The sequence below is a fragment of the Hevea brasiliensis genome, unplaced genomic scaffold (genome assembly GCF_030052815.1).
Source record: "Hevea brasiliensis isolate MT/VB/25A 57/8 unplaced genomic scaffold, ASM3005281v1 Scaf25, whole genome shotgun sequence".
Classification (NCBI taxonomy): domain Eukaryota; kingdom Viridiplantae; phylum Streptophyta; class Magnoliopsida; order Malpighiales; family Euphorbiaceae; genus Hevea; species Hevea brasiliensis.
The window spans coordinates 281043-298086 of record NW_026614751.1 but is presented as its reverse complement, the minus strand read 5'-3'; the positions used below and the strand labels follow the sequence as shown (position 1 = coordinate 298086).

The 17044-nt window shown below is 30.6% G+C and overlaps 1 long non-coding RNA gene and 1 pseudogene across 1 annotated transcript; both read right to left on the bottom strand.

The window, feature by feature from the left end:
- Positions 1-256: 256 nt before the first annotated feature.
- LOC131176806 (uncharacterized) lies at positions 257-1380 on the bottom strand. The gene is made up of 2 exons (XR_009146692.1): positions 1066-1380; positions 257-764 (listed from the first exon to the last, which is right to left on the bottom strand). It is a non-coding gene; the product is annotated as an uncharacterized LOC131176806 (long non-coding RNA).
- A 2782-nt stretch (positions 1381-4162) lies between these two features.
- The window catches only part of LOC131176803 (uncharacterized), a 167102-nt pseudogene continuing 154220 nt past the window's right edge, over positions 4163-17044 (bottom strand).

The following is a 17044-nucleotide window of genomic DNA, read 5'->3' as shown; positions in this document are numbered from 1 at the left end:
GTGCACATTCTAAGGCTGAGTATTCGGTTTGAACCAAACCGAACCGAAATATACAAGAAACCGAAACAGAACCGAACTGAAATATTTCGGCTCGGTTCGGTTCGATTGGTTTAGGCTTTTGGACCTGATTTCACTTTATTTGAACCTGATTTTTACTTTTTTTTAATCTGATTTTTACCCTATTTTTGGACTTAATTTCACATTAATAAATAAAACTAAACATATAATACACAAAATCCCTATAAAAATAAAATAATTTAAAAAAGAAAATTCATCAAAAAGCAAATACAAAAGTCCTTAACAATCCAAAAACATAGCTGAAGACAACCATGCTCTCTTCAGGTTTAGTGGTTTGCCTATGCTAAGATGCATGAATTATTTACATTCCTCATATAAGCTTACACCGCTAACCTACCACTTTGTCAGTGGGTTAATGTGATATATAAACAAGAAACATGCTAATAAAATTACAGTCTAAATAGGGCATCAGGGTGGGTGAGTAGCCAAAAAAAAATAATACTAATAATAATAAATAATAAATAAATTTCAAATCAACAAGATGTGAGAAATAGCCAACTAAACGCAACTTCATCTGTTTTGGCATAGTCAACGAAGAGTCAAATCCCTCCCATGCTGTGGACAACCTTATACTCGTGTCATTGCACCATAAAATAATGAATGGTAGTATACTTTGAATCAGAGTCTCACACTAGAATCTGCTTATAGAAAGTTGAGCTATAATAGCTTGGTCTGTTCTTTGATATCTGAACACACAATTTTTAGCACATTCTGCAACCACGATTTATTGATGCACTTTTGAAGAAGCTGTATTAATCTTTTTTAAGTAATATGCCATTACTGATTTTCTTTTACATTAGTATCAGTCCTAACCTTAATATGGATATCAGTCCTAACCCCATATGTAAATACCCAGTCGTCAAGGCAATCCAAGACACTACATTTCTTTGACCCATAGAATCGAACAGTTTACAAGCAATAAGAAGTTCATTGCATTTTGCATAAAAATTGATCAAGGAATTTATTAGAGGGAAGAGTTGAACCTACCGTGGATTGGAGAAGGAGAAGGAGAGCGAGAGACCCTCTCAAAGCCGGCGGCAGTTAGAATAACGGTTCGAGAGAGAAGAGTGGAAAGGACTAAGTAATTGTTTGATTGAGCCACACTGCCACTGCAGGTTGATAAACACCGGTGATGTCGTGATGAATACTGATCTTGGAAGAGGAGCTTGAAGACCAACCGAAGAGAGGATTGACACTGAGAATTGATGACCAGACCAAAAAGCAGTGAGCGCGGAGGAGGAGGAGAATGGTGCGGCGCCTGGTCTGGAGAAAATTACTTAAGTTAGCCCTAACTCCCAAGGCCAAAACGCAGAGTTTTGATGAATTTCGATTCGATTTAACCGAACTTTTTGTCCATCAAAATCGAACCGAACAGAAATAATCAAAATTTCATAAAAATAAAACCGAACCGAAATTAACCACTCTTAAAACTGAACTGAATTACCAAAATAGAACAATTCGATTCGATTAATTCGATTTAAATCGAATAGTGCTCAGCCTTAACACATTCCATAAAATTATAAATTTAAACTACATAATAGTCCATAAGATTAAAACATTACACGTTACTAGTTTGCTACATAAAACTCCACACAACACAATATTACATAGAAGTCTATAATCATAATAGATTAAAATCCATAAATAAAAGTTCATAAAGATAAATCAGTATTGCAGCATCAAAAAATGACTAGTCCAGCATCATAGTATCGCAAAAGTTATTGATCTGTCTACTCTATTGTTCGGTTATAATGGGTAAGGAAATGAAATTGAAAATACTGAAAAACTGAATCAATTAAAGTGAAATGGCGAGATTCAATTCGATTTATCAATTTAAACTAAACATTGCTCAGCTTAATGCACGCCCCTGTCCAAATGTTTAAAAAAATATATATTTAAAACTTATTCTGTTTTTTAAACCTTATTACTCTATTTAATAAAAATAAATAAATAAATAAATCTATATGAATTTTTTTAATTATATTTAAATATTTTAATTTTAATAATTTATCTTAATTTGAGAATTTAATTGTAAATTTATTCCATAATCAAAATTGAAATTCTTACAATCAAAATATTATTTTATAAAAAAAAATTATAAATCCATACATGTGAATCTCACAATTAAAAGAAAAATTAAATATAAACTTCTCGATATTACGAAAATACATTATTTTATAATTTATACTTTGTACTGCAGAATAATAATTAAATCTTAATATAAAATTAATTAAAATTGATTGCATAGTTTTTTACTTTAATGCTTAATATTAATCGCTAATATTTAATTGCATTTTAATAATTTATATATCTAATTTTTAATTTTTTAAAATCATTAATTATTCAATATTTTTTAGCATTGATTCTCATTAGTAGCGTTAAAATAGAATGACAATTATTTTTAAATCTAACTTGATTAATTTTTTGCGACTTTGATGTTGTGCAAGATAGCGACGAACAAAAAAAAAATCTTTACCTTCAATTCTTGTAATAGTATATTATTATTTTTTATTAAAATTAATTTTTTTTATGTATTAAGGTATTTATGCATAAAATTTACATTCCTATCTTGTAATTTATACTTTTAATAAATAAATTTATATTATATAATCATAAATTAAAATAAAAAGAAAAATTCTAGTTAGAAAGTTTGCTCTATCCCAATTTTCTAAGGAATAATTACAGAGGGACTGATTCCCACACCCAACGCGTAGTCATTCCAAGTTGATAAAAATATGTTATAAATAAATTTATTATTCATTAACATGTTAATTCAATATGTGGGCACTTCCGTATTTTTATTTTTCATCATGCAATTTATTGATGAGCCTTTGGCATTGGTTTTGATTCAAATTACCATGGCAATCTTAGTTAGGTCGTTGATTTTGACTATAAGATTATAAGAAATCCTAATTATATTTTTAAATATATTTATGTGGAAAGATAAACACCCGTTAATATTAATTTTAAATTATTATATGTTTTAGATTTTCAAAATGATAAAAATGAGAGAGATATAAAAGGAAAAGAAAAGAAAATTAGCTATTTAAGAGTATTAATTATATAATTAATATGAATTAATTAGATTAAATTTATATTTATATTTTAATATATAATTGATGCGTTTATAACATACATAATATAATTTATAATTTTAAAAATAAAAATATTTATTAAATATATTAAATAATATATTAAGTAAGTTTTAAAATTATTTTTATTAAATAACATCACAATATAAAATTTCAAAATATTAATATAATAAAAATAAAAATTGCATAATGATAATAACTAAGCTACAAAAATATATTTTAAAAATTATCCTATTTTTTAATTTTATAAATAATTTTCTTTCATATTAATCTAACTTTACAATCTCATTATATAAATTAATTTTATTTTAAATTATAACAAATATAATATAAGCAAACCAATTTACAAAAATAAAATAACAAAATTACTATAAATTTAATTCAATGAACTAACTTGTATTTCTTATTAATTTGTTTTAATATTTAAATATCTTCACCTATTTATATTTTTAAAAAGTTTTATTTTATTTTATTTAAGTTTATAATTATGTTATCATTAAAAATATAATAATTTTAAATAAATAAATATTTTTATCTATATAATTAATTAAAATAATATTAAAATTAATATTTTAATTTAAATAATTAAAACATTTTTAACACTATGATAATATTATATCAAAATTATATAAAAAATTAAATCATATATATATATATATATATATAAAATAACAAATATGCCTTCTTCTTCCGACGGAGTACCATTAGTTATGATTGCCCAGAAATTAATGGGAGCAGATTTAGAATAGGAATAAATAATTTTATATTAAATATTAGTAAATTAAAGATTAGCAGGGAAAAAAGAAACATGCTACAAATCCAATTATTTATAGATAATACAATCTCTTTGGGTAATCCACAATAGTTCCACACGCATACTTAGTAATTTCTGATTGCACAATAGAATTTCAAGTAGCAAAGTGTTATAGCACACAGCTTATTCTGATAGAAGTTTATAGAAGTTTTACAAGTACAATTGATAATAAAAGAAACTAAGAGGTTACTCTTACTTCATACTGGTAGGAAATTATGAGAGGAGATTGCCTTGAAACAGGTATATCTTCAGACGACAGCTCTAAAACTGTTCTTGTTCCCCAGTGGACGAAACACTTTTAGACCTCATTGAGGTTAAATTGATTGACTAACCCAATACCAAAACATTTATCAACAAGCATCCATTCTTCTAAAAATGAAAAGCCAGGATCAAATTAATATGTATATAATATTTCAAGATTATCTCATGATCATGGATGTAATTCTACAAGGCCTCTCAAACAAAAGAATTGAATATTATTTTAAGGCATCTAACTTTCAAGAAGAAAAAGAAGAGAAGGACCCAAAAAAAAAAAAAAAGAAAGGTATTAGCCCTACAATATCAACAGATAAGGTGTGTTATTTCATTTTCTAATTTGGCCCCCTAAGATTTTGAATATTTTTTTGATATAGCCTCTTTTTTCCTTTCTTTTTACCCAACTCCTCAAGTTTTGGAAATTTCTTGTTATATAGATGTGTCCCTACTTTTTCTTTTTAATTTGATTACCACTCCCTCTAATGAAGAAGGAAAAAAATGTTATTATTATTATTTTTTTATCTTATATTATTATTATTTTTTTATCTTATTAAAATAATTTTCATTATGGTTACCATCTAAAAATAAAAGTAAAATTGGTAGTTTTATAATAATAACTATTTTTACATAGACAAATATTTATATTTCATTCATTTAATTAGATTTAATTATGTGATGTCCTTCATAATAATTATTGTTTGATGTGAATCAAATATTTATAGTTTTTAAAAGAATTTTAATAAACATTTGAATATTCAAATTTAGATTTGAAAGCTTAAAATAAAGTTTCTCACAACCTTTATTTTTATCAGTCCTAAACCTAATTATTATTATTATTATTTAAAAAATAACTGAACCCATTTAATTTTATCTATTTTAATTAATAATCTACATAAAAAATTTATTTTTATTAATAATTTATATTTTAAAATTTTAATAATTTCATAAATAGTTTAAATTCTATTTTATATAAAATAAAATATATAAAAATTATAAATATTATTAAAAAACATATTTTATATTTAATTAAGTGTTTATATAAAGAAGTTCGAATAACGAGTACCTAATATATAAAACCCAAATCCAACTGGAACCTGTAACAGGCATTATTCTTCAAATCTAAACCTATCACAACTTGATTATATAATACTCAAATCCATTGTATTAGGATTCGGTCTGCTATGTGCAAAAACCCAATCCACAGTGATCCCTATCCCCTACCATTCATTTATTTGGCATCTGTCCCCAAGTAAAAGGTCCTTAAAAAATGAGCAAAAAGAAACAATGCACAACAAATACTTCAAATTATGATAATAAGACACCGTAACTTATGTTTTTCAAGCTCTCACTAAAATGTATCAGAAATGCGTTCTCACATTAACCCAAACTAAAAGAGTTTCTTTCTCAAATATCGCTCTAAGCTCATAAGATGATAAATTTTTAACATGCAAAATCAGTGATAGAAGCATTTAACATGGGCTGACTAGTTTTATAAGCAAATTTATGACTAAATTAGAACTCCTAAAAGGTTAAGACATGTTACGAAATCTATTTAGAGCCCATTCATCATCCAGCAAAGAGTGGTTAATTAACACACATATTGTTTTTTACCATCTTGTTCATCTTTTTTTAGTCTAAGTTTTCTTTTGTTTTGCACATGCTTTCACTTTAAAAAAAAAAAAAAAAAAAAAGAATTCGTAAAATGTAGAAGCAAAACAAACTACCATTCGGCAAACGATTCCATTCATAAAATTGATCCCTAGAAGTAGAATTTCATGATTTGATCTATTAACAGAAGTGAATAAGACAAGAGTTTCCATGGGATGTAAGAGGGTAAAGTTTGAATGTACTCTCAAGCAAAACCAACCTAAATCACAAAATTAACAGCAGCAACAAACAAGAAGGCATCATCATTTTTTTTCCCATATAAAATAATAGTGATCAAAAGAAAGAGGAAAAAACCTAGCATACAAGAGAAACACCAAGAAAGAAGAAAAATAAAGATGACTTAAACAAGCAAATACACAAAAATGAAATGTTATGATCAACTTTCTCATGTGAACAATTACCAATTTGTATAGACAATAAAATGCATTGTGACTTGACTTGCAAGAATTTATTTGCAAAATAAACACCAAGAAACTCATATTTTATCATTTGCCAACGTCCTCATCAACTTGATAGCACATTAAAATAATAAATGCCACTGAATAACACTTGGATGCTGTTACGTTTGCAGAATCTATTTCATCTCTTAGAATCACTTGGAATGTCATGTCAGGTATCAAATGATTATTATTGAGTTTGGTTAATAACAAAAGATTGCAAGCAATGCAAATCCTTAAATTATAGATAGTTAAACTCTTATTTTTTAAAACTTCTTTTTTCCCCTTATTCCATTTGAATTCATCATGTTACAATAAAGAGAATATAACCAAAAATCTCTTAATATTTGCAATTCAATTTTTGGTAAATTATTATTTCATCCCTTTAGTTTGGAACTTAAGATGAGCCAGTCCCTGCACTTTGTTTTCATTAATGAGTTAGTTCTTTTGTCCATATTAGTCATTAGAGACACTTAAAAAAATATTATAACCCTCATAATCACCCCAAATTTACAATATTTACCCCCCTCTTTCTCTCTCTCTCTCTCTCTCTCTCTACCCTTATAATGTAAGCAAAAATAAGACTAGTAATGAGCACTTTTAGAAATAAAAGGACTTGACTATTAAAATTTTTGTTATTAAAAAAAAAACCTTTTAAGACTTAACTATGAAAACAGTATTTCTATTTTTTCAGATATTATTCCACAATTGAAGAGAATGAAAAGGTCAAAATTTTGAAAAAAAAAAGATTTATTAAACAATAAAGAGTAACATACAGAAGCAAAATGAGGTATGTCAGACTCTTTTACATGCTTACTCTTTTTGTTATAAGTACCTATGCATTATACATTCAAGTAAAATCAAATAGATGTCTAAATATGGGATCAACCATGGCACAGATATGTAATGCTGCTATCCTGTAGAATCTATGTATAAATATGAGAAACATGGTAAGCTAAGCATTAAGCAAAGAATTCAATGGATATTTGACTACAATGTAGAGTAAATTCATTATTTTAGCATCCTATCTCCCAATTAGCTTGATTCATTTGCAAGTGTTGTTGATAGGTTGCACAGAAGGTAAAATGAAAGGGATTTTACAGTTGTTAGATACAAACTGTTAAAGAATTACTAATGCAGTCAGAAATCATGAACAAAATCATTAAAAAAGAATCTTTGAATCTAACCTGGAAAATCCACCAGAACCGGCTCCTACTTTCTAGGCTTTAATGCTGGAGTCAATGTCAAATTGATATTTGCCGTTGAAGAACCAATCCCCCACCAATATCACATTCTAATATCAGAGATTCATCCTCTATTGCATGCTCAAAATCTCGCATGCTCAAAATCTCGCCCACAAGAAAATTTTTTCTAGTGTGTAGCAAACACATGACATAAGCAGAAGCAATTGAGAACTGTTGTAATTATTTTCATGCATGGAGCCATGGACAACTATTAGAAAACTCTATAGGATTCTGACCCTTTCTGGATATAATAGATTCCTAAGATCCTTGTCCTTCGTGATTCAAAGCTGTGTTTAGTTTGATAAACTCGCAAGGGGAAAGAGGAGAATGTAGGACGGGATAACAATTTCAAAGGAAGAAGGAAATAATGTGCAATGAGAAGCATACACATCACCAATTCACAACAATTTTACACCAGTATTTTAAATTCATACATGTCATCTTGTTTATGGTTTTTAAAAAATTTACGAAATTAGTAGCTGATTTGGCCCATTTTAAACTTATTCAAACTGATTCCAATGTGTGCTTTCCAATTCCAAAACCATTTCTAACTCTGTTATTTAAAACTCCTCCCATAATTCTAAGCTTCTTGATTGCTTAATTTTATTTTTTCTTTGGCTTCTTGTTGTCTATGCCACCATTCTAAAAATATTAACCTGTTAGAACAGCATATCATGATTTTCCTTAGTGATTATCTCACATGCTTCACCTTATCACATATTATCAAATGGATAGCCATTTCATTACGTGAAAAGAAGTATAGAAGAAGAAAATGTAATTTAAAATCAGGTTTGTATTGGAAAACAGAAATAAAAGTTGGACCGATTTCATAGAGACTTACTCAATGACCTTATATTCCTTAGAGCATCCATCTGACCGATACTCAGTGGCACTATATTCTTCATATCCATCAATCTCAATCCTGCTATGAAGCCACTGTGTTCCTATTGTCATCACCAATAGAAAAGGAATCAAATACCTCATCAAGTAATGTATCATTAAGTAATATTAAGATAGGAAATTCTTAGTTTTATCATTCTCAAAACTCGTGAAGACTTCTAAATGGATCGGAATAAAATGCCATTGATTGATTGCCATGAAAATAAGAAGAATAACCAAATGTATAGTCTCATATGAAAAGAAAGATACAATTATAATTTGTGCCTCTATTGAACTCCATATATTTATGAAAAATCATCAGCACATACCCATGTCTGTTTAGCAGTGTGAAGCCGACAACTCAATATACACTTCCCTTAACCCTAACAGTTTGCAACACTCAATGCCATGTAACAGGTATAAACTTTGGCTAATTGTTCAGATGCCCATGTAGATAATTTTTTATCAAGCACTATAAACTCCAATATTTGCTATCAAGCGCTATAAACAATAATATACTAGTCACATAGAAAACATTAGGGATCTTAACATAATGGTGAAAAAACAAGACACAATATCTCCCAACCCATTTGATTTTATGCCAAGAATATTGACTACTGAAGCGCTTTTAGTAAGGGTAAATTACAAATGAGTTCCTAAGATATTTCAAAAATACAAATTAGTCAATGTATTTTTTATGAGAAACAATTTAGCCCCTTAGAATCGATTCCATTAATAGATTAGTCCCTACCATTAAAATTGTCCCAATTTGAAATAATTTAGTCCATAAAGTTTTGTTTCATTAACAAAATAGTTTCTAAAACCAAATTTTATATTTAAGTAATTATTTATTTTATATTTAAAAAGTTATATATTTTATTAAGTATTTAAATATTTTTTCTAACTCCGTCTAAGTAGTTTACGCTTAGCCGGTCCCAAGCCCGAATAAAGGAGAAGGGTTGCGGTAGGTGACAACCAGCGTAAAAATTTCGTCACACTTTATGATATGGATTCAAATGATATAAACGTTGGGGCGTCCTCTACTTACGACTAGCTACATCGGAGCCTGGGTGTAGTGAGAAATATGCAAGGGTGTAGGGCGTTCACCAAAAGTGACGCGCCATGTCGGCGCCCGGGTGTGGTGTTAAGTGAGCAAGGGTTCCCACATCATGGACGGGTGTAGGTAAAGAAGTTAGTCCATAGGACAGATAGTAGAACAGATAGTGGAACAGAACACAAGATAGACATAGAAAACAATAGAAGATATCATAGAAGGAGACTAATTAGGAAGGAACAGGATAGGAGGAGGATCAGAGTTGGTACTTGGAATGTTGGATCACTTACAGGAAAATTAATGGAGCTTGTGGATACCTTGGAAAGGAGAAGGGTGAATATTGCTTGCATTCATGAGACTAAATGGGTAGGAGAGAAAAGTAAGGAAGTGGGTAATTCAGGGCACAAACTGTGATTTACTGGAAAGGAGAGAAACAAGAACGGAGTGGGCATAATCATAGACAGGACATTGAAAGACGCAGTAATAGCTGTGAAAAGAGTAGGAGATAGAATTATACTAGTAAAGCTAGTACTAGAAGGAGAAATAATAAATGTAGTTAGTGCTTATGTCTCACAAATAGGACTAGACAGTGAGAGTAAACAAAGGTTTTGGGAAGATATGGATGATTTAATGCAAAGCATACCGAATGAAAAAAATGTTTTCCTTGGTAGAGATTTGAATGGACATGTAGAAAGTGATAGACAAGGTTAAGAGAATGTTCATGGAGGTTTTGGTTTTGGCAGTCGAAATGAGGAGGGAAAAAACATCCTGGATTTTGCTATGGCATACGACCTAATACTAGCAAATACCTACTTTATAAAAAGAGAGTCACATTTAGTGACTTTCAAAAGTGAGCAACATAAAAGCCTAATCGACTTCCTCTTAACCAGGAAGACAAATAGAGCTCTATACAAGGATTGCAAGGTCATTCCAGGAGAGGCTTTAACAAGTCAATATCGGTTAGTGGTCTTGGATATCAAGTTTAGGAACAATTCAAGTAAGGTCAGAAGAAATAGTATAGCTCGAACAAAGTGGTGGGAGTTCAAAGGAGTAAAGCAAGTGAAGTTCAAAAATGAGCTTCTCGAGTCCTAAGTATGGAAGCTGTATATGGAGGCCAATGATATGTGGATACAGATGGCATCAAAGATTAGAGAAGTAGCTAGAAAAGTACTTAGAGAGTCTAAAGGACTTGGACCACCCTCAAAAGAGAGATGGTGGTGGAATGAGGAAGTACAAATGGCAATGAAGAGAAAAAGGGAATGGTATAAGAAATTACCTAAATGTGATAATAATAAGGCATATGAACAGTACAAGATAGCAAAGAAAGAGGCAAAAAAGGCAGTTAGTCAAGCAAGAGCACAGGCTTTTGAAAAATTATATGAGAAACTTGGAACTAAAGAAGGGGAGAAAGATATTTATAGATTAGCAAGGAGGAGAGAAAGGAAATGTCAAGATCTCAATCAAGTTAGGTGCATTAAGGATAAAGAAGGAAAAGTGTTGGTGAAAGATGAGGACATTAAAGAAAGATGGAGAAATTATTTTAATGATCTCTTTAATAATAGTCAAAATAGTAATAGCAGGAATATAGACTATAGAACAATAGAAAAGAATGTGAATTATACTAGAAGGATTAGATCTTTAGAAGTAAAGGAAGCACTTAAGAGAATAAAAGTGGGTAAAGCTTGTGGACCTGATGAAATACCAATTGAAGTGTGGAAGTGTTTGGGAGATATGGGAGTGGCATGGTTAACTAAATTATTTAATAAGATTCTAAACTTAAAGAAAATGCCTGATGAATGGAGGAGAAGTATTTTAGTACCTATTTTTAAAAATAAGAGAGACATACAGAGTTGCTCAAACTATAGGGGAATTAAACTCATGAGCTATACTATGAAGTTGTGGGAGAGAGTTGTGGAGCATCGACTACGTCATGATACTTCTATCTCTCTTAATCAATTTGGTTTCATGCTTGATCGTTCAACTATGGAAGCGATCTTTCTCATTAGAAGTTTGATGGAGAAATATAAAGATGTGAAGAAAGATTTACTCATGGTTTTTATTGATTTGGAGAGGGCTTATGATAGTGTTCCAAGAGATGTCTTATGGATTGTGTTAGAACAAAAGAGGGTATCTATTAAGTACATTCAAGTGTTGAAAGATATGTATGAAGGAGCAACTACTATTGTGCGCATAGTGAGAGGGGACACAAGAGATTTTTCGATCTTAATTGGATTACACCAAGGATCAGCCATAAGCCCTTACCTTTTTACATTAGTTTTAGATGAATTGACAAAACATATACAAGAAAGTATTCCTTGGTGCATGATGTTTGCGGATGATATTATTCTGATAAATGAGACACGAGAAGGAGTCAATAGAAAGCTAGAGCTTTGGAGAAGTACTCTAGAGTCAAAGGGTTTTAAGTTAAGTAGAACGAAGACAGAATATATGCATTGCAAGTTCAGTGAAGGCCAAATTGGTGATAGGGAAGGAGTTAGTTTGAATGGAGTGGTACTGTCCCAAAGTAATCACTTTAAATATCTAGACTCAGTCCTTTAAGTAGCTGGGGGATGTGAAGAGGATGTTAGTCATAGGATTAAAGCAGGATGGCTGAAGTGGAGACGTGCCACGGGATTTTTATGTGATCGCAAAATTCCCAATAAGTTGAAAGGAAAATTTTACCGTACAGCCATACGACCGGCTATGTTATATGGTAGTGAGTGTTGGGCACTGAAAGAGTCGTATGCGTCTAAGATAAGAGTTGCAGAGATGAGAACGTTAAGGTGGATGAGTGGCCATACTATACTAGATAAAGTCCGTAATGAGAGTATTAGAGAAAAGGTAGGAGTGGTGCCAATTGAAGATAAGTTGAGAGAAGGGAGATTGAGGTGGTTTAGTCATGTGAAGCGTAGACATACGGAGGCTCCAGTTAGATAAGTAAAGCACATTAGGTTAGAGGATAGAAAGAAAAAAAGGGGTAGACCTAAATTGACTTGGAGGAGAGTAGTACAACATGACCTAGAAGTATTACACATTTCTAAGGATTTAACCCAAAATCGTTTAGAGTGGAGAAAGCGAATCCATATAGCCGACCCCAAATTTTTAGGATAAAGGCTTAGTTGAATTGAGTTGAGTATTTAAATATTTTTTCTAATTATGCATCCAAATTTTAAATTAATTCTTAAAAAATTATAAAATAAAGTTTATTGTTGAATTTTACATTTTAAATTAAATTTTCATTTAGAATATGATAAAATTTAATTTTTCAAACAACTAAGTTAAATTAAAATTTATTTTAAGATATAATTTTTGAAAATACTTACAAGTTATAAATAAACTATTACTTTAAATGATTTATGTATGATTATGTATTGTCAAATTATATTAGATTATATAAAAATAAACTTTTTTGTACCATATTTTTCTTGAAAATCATGTTAAAAGAATTTTTATAATTATTTATTGAAAAATATTACTATAAAATAAAATATTTTATAATTATAGGATGTAATATAAAAAAATAAGAATTTAATAAAACATATTATTTGTTATTATCTATTTTTTACTATTTGAAAAAGCATATTATTATCTAATTAAATATTTTTTAGTATTTCATGTTTAAATAATTATAATTATAATTATAAAAAATATTTATTTTTTGTAAAATATGTAATTATTTAAATATAAAATAAATAATTAATTAAATATAAAATTTTGATGTAAAGACTATTTTGTTAATAAAACAAAACTTTAGTAACTAAATTATTTCAAATTGAAAAAAGAAAGAAAGAGAAACCTTCTACCTTATGGAAGGGTTCTAAAATATACTTTGGTGAATTTTGGAATGAAAGAGGAGTGTTTATTAAATACTTAGATACATGTGCTTGTAGTGTGTGTGTGTGTGTGTATATATATATATATATATATATATATATATGAGGGTCTAGCCACTAATGTCTGATTGGATGGGTTTATCTTGGATTAGCCTTTAGCCAAATCCCCATAGCATTTTGTTTTGCTTGTGGATGAGTTGCCAAAGCACATTCCAAAGGGTATCTCTTAGTTTATGATGTTTGTGGATTGTTAAGATTTAAGAATTAGAAGTAGAATGTCAATTTTCCTAGCACATCAACAAATCCAATTCTTTTCCAAAACCAACAAAAAGGGGAGGGGACCAAAAAAATTTCACTGTAGTTCCTCATGTCTATTATGAAGTTCCCTTTACAATGTGAATAAACCCTTTTTTGTTTTTAATGTAAACATTGTAGCAGGTCCATTGATTGATGCTATGGTAAAAGTTATACATTCAAGACCCAAATTTCGGGTTCAAGCTTTGAAAGTAGTTATTTAATAAAAATGGTGAATGGTAGGAATAGAATTCACCAAATTCAACCTCTTCAGACCCCACTTTATAAAGCCATAACGGCATACAAAAAGTGCATAATGTAATCTCAAATGCATATAATGATTGAGGATCATATAAGGTGAACTTTTGTTAGGAGATCCAAAAAAGCTTCAACTTTTTCCTCTTATTATCATTATCAATATCAATATCTTTATCATTATTTTTTGGGAGAAGGGTGGGGTGGCGAGGAGAGGGGGTGGTGTTGAGAAGGAAAATGAAAAATGAAGGTCCCAGCCCTAGTATTAAAGGGAATGCTTTCACCAAAATATGATGATTACCTGAAGGAAGGTGCTCGATGGAAATAATTCCACCCCCAATCCAAGCAACTATTTTAACAATCCAATCACCACTTTTAAGTTCAATCAGGATTTTAGAAAGTTCTACCTGAAAAAAGGAGGAGGGGGGGGGGTGTTGAGGGGAGGTCGCGAGCAAAAGAAAGAAAGAGAAACCTTCACCTTCTTATGGAATTTGTTAGTCTAGGCATATGAAGAGATTCCAAAATATACTTTAATGAATTTTGGAATAAAAGAGAAGTGTTTATTAAATACTTAGATACATGTGCTTGTAGCATATATATATATATATATGAAGGTCTAGCCACTAATGTCTGATTGGATGGGTTTATCTTGGATTAGCCTTTAGCCAAATCCCCATAGCATTTTGTTTTGCTTGTGGATAAGTTGCCAAAGCACATTCCAAAAGGTATCTCTTAGTTTATGATGTTTGTAGATTGTTAAGATTTAAGAATTAGAAGTAGAATGTCAATTTTCCTAGCACGTCAACAAATCCAATTCTTTCCCAAAACCAATAAAAAGGGGAGGGGACCAAAAAAATTTCACTCTAGTTCCTCACGTCTATTATGAAGTTCCCTTTACAATGTGAATAAACCCTTTTTGTTTTTAATGTAAACATTGTATCAGGTCCATTGATTGATGCTATGGTAAAAGTTATACATTCAAGACCCAAATTTTGGATTTAAGCTTTGAAAGTAGTTATTTAATAAAGATGGTGAACGGTAGGAATAGAATTCACCAAATTCAACCTCCTCAGACCCCACTTTATGGGCCATAACGGCATACAAAAAGTGCATAATGTAATCTCAAATGCATACAATGATTGAGGATCATATAAGGTGAACTTTTGTTCAGAGATCCAAAACAGCATACAAAAAAGGGGGGTGGGGCGGGGGTTTGGAGGTCACGAGCAAAAGAAAGAAAGAGAAACCTTCTACCTTCTTATGGAATTTGTTAGTCTAGGCATATGAAGAGATTCCAAAATATACTTTGGTGAATTTTGGAATAAAAGAGGAGTGTTTATTAAATACTTAGATACATGTGCTTGTAGCATATATATATATATATATGAAAGTCTAGCCACTAATGTCTGATTGGATGGGTTTATCTTGGATTAGCCTTTAGCCAAATCCCCATAGCATTTTGTTTTGCTTGTGGATAAGTTGCCAAAGCACATTCCAAAGGGTATCTCTTAGTTTATGATGTTTGTAGATTGTTAAGATTTAAGAATTAGAAGTAGAATGTCAATTTTCCTAGCACATCAACAAATCCAATTCTTTCCCAAAACCAACAAAAAGCGGAGGGGACCAAAAAAATTTCACTGTAGTTCCTCATGTCTATTATGAAGTTCCCTTTACAATGTGAATAAACCCTTTTTGTTTTTAATGTAAACATTGTATTAGGTCCATTGATTGATGCTATGGTAAAAGTTATACATTCAAGACCCAAATTTTGGATTCAAGCTTTGAAAGTAGTTATTTAATAAAGATGGTGAATGGTAGGTGTCGCAATGGGATTTTGCGGTCGCCCGGACGATCACTCACCGAAGTGGGAAAGAGTGAGGAGTCGCCACCTTAGTTTTGAGGGAAACTAAAGAAAACCATTTGAGAAGTTAAATTAAAAATGAAACCACTTCAAAACAGAGATTCTAAAGGTGTTAGGCACCCCACCTCGTCCCTTAATAAGGGTAAGTAGATTTAATCCTTACAAATTAGTTAGAAGGGCTTAGGCGGCAATGTTAATCCTTTTGGTAGAAGGAATGTTTGATTTTTCACTAAATTTGGATCACCCAGATACATAAGTAAATGAGACAACCTTAGTGAACGGGTGTGAGAACCGGATAAGAACTCTCCTCCGATCCTTTTTTAAGTTGTTCATTAAAATTTTGAGGGATAAGAACCCTCCTCGGTCTCTTTTAAGTTATTTATTTGAAGTTTTGAGGAGACCGGATAAGAACCTCCTCCGATCTCCTTTTTATAGTTATTAGAATTTTAAGTTGAGACCGATAAGAACTCTCCTCCGATCTCTTTTAAGTTATTTAGGTCTCGAGTTGGGACCTGATAAGAACTCTCCTCCGATCCCTATTTAATAGTTAGCAAAATTTTGAGTTAAGACCGATAAGAACTCTCCTCCGATCTCTTTTAAGTTAACAGAGCACGAAAAGACTTTTACGATCTCACGAATTTTGATGTCCGAAGAACCTAAAGTTAAAGATCCTGACGTTCAAAGATGTCAGGGATAAGGCTTCTCGATACCTTTTGGCTAGACGGGGAAAACTAGACTTGATTTACCGACCTTCGGATATTCATTTTTACCAATATAATGACCGATCTATTCTATTTCGTTTACTTTGGTTTTGTCTCACTTTGTGGCCTCTTGATCGCCATTTATGTCACCTAATAGTTTGGCTATTTTCCGACGTGTTATTCATGTCTTCCCTCAAAAGAGACCTCTAAGTCTTGCCTACGTTTACCCAAACATTTACATACTCGGGAGTTAGAAAACTTGCTTTGAAATGATGAAGATTAATAAAAATAAGATCACTAAAGAAATGATTTAGGAGTGTCATTCTTTGGGGATCGTTGTGCAAAAAGTAAACTTGAAGAAAATCGCAGATGTAAGAAAACAAGGAAAATGCGGAAAATAAACGTGGACACTTAATAAAGGTAAAAGAGCATGAACTCCTACAATAACACCTTTTGAGGTTCTCTAGTGCAAAATAATCTTTGAAGGAAGTTGCGGATGTATAAAGAACAAAGGAAGTGTGGAAAATAAACGTAAACAAGATGAGCTCTTACCGTGAGGAGCCAAATATATTGAAATAA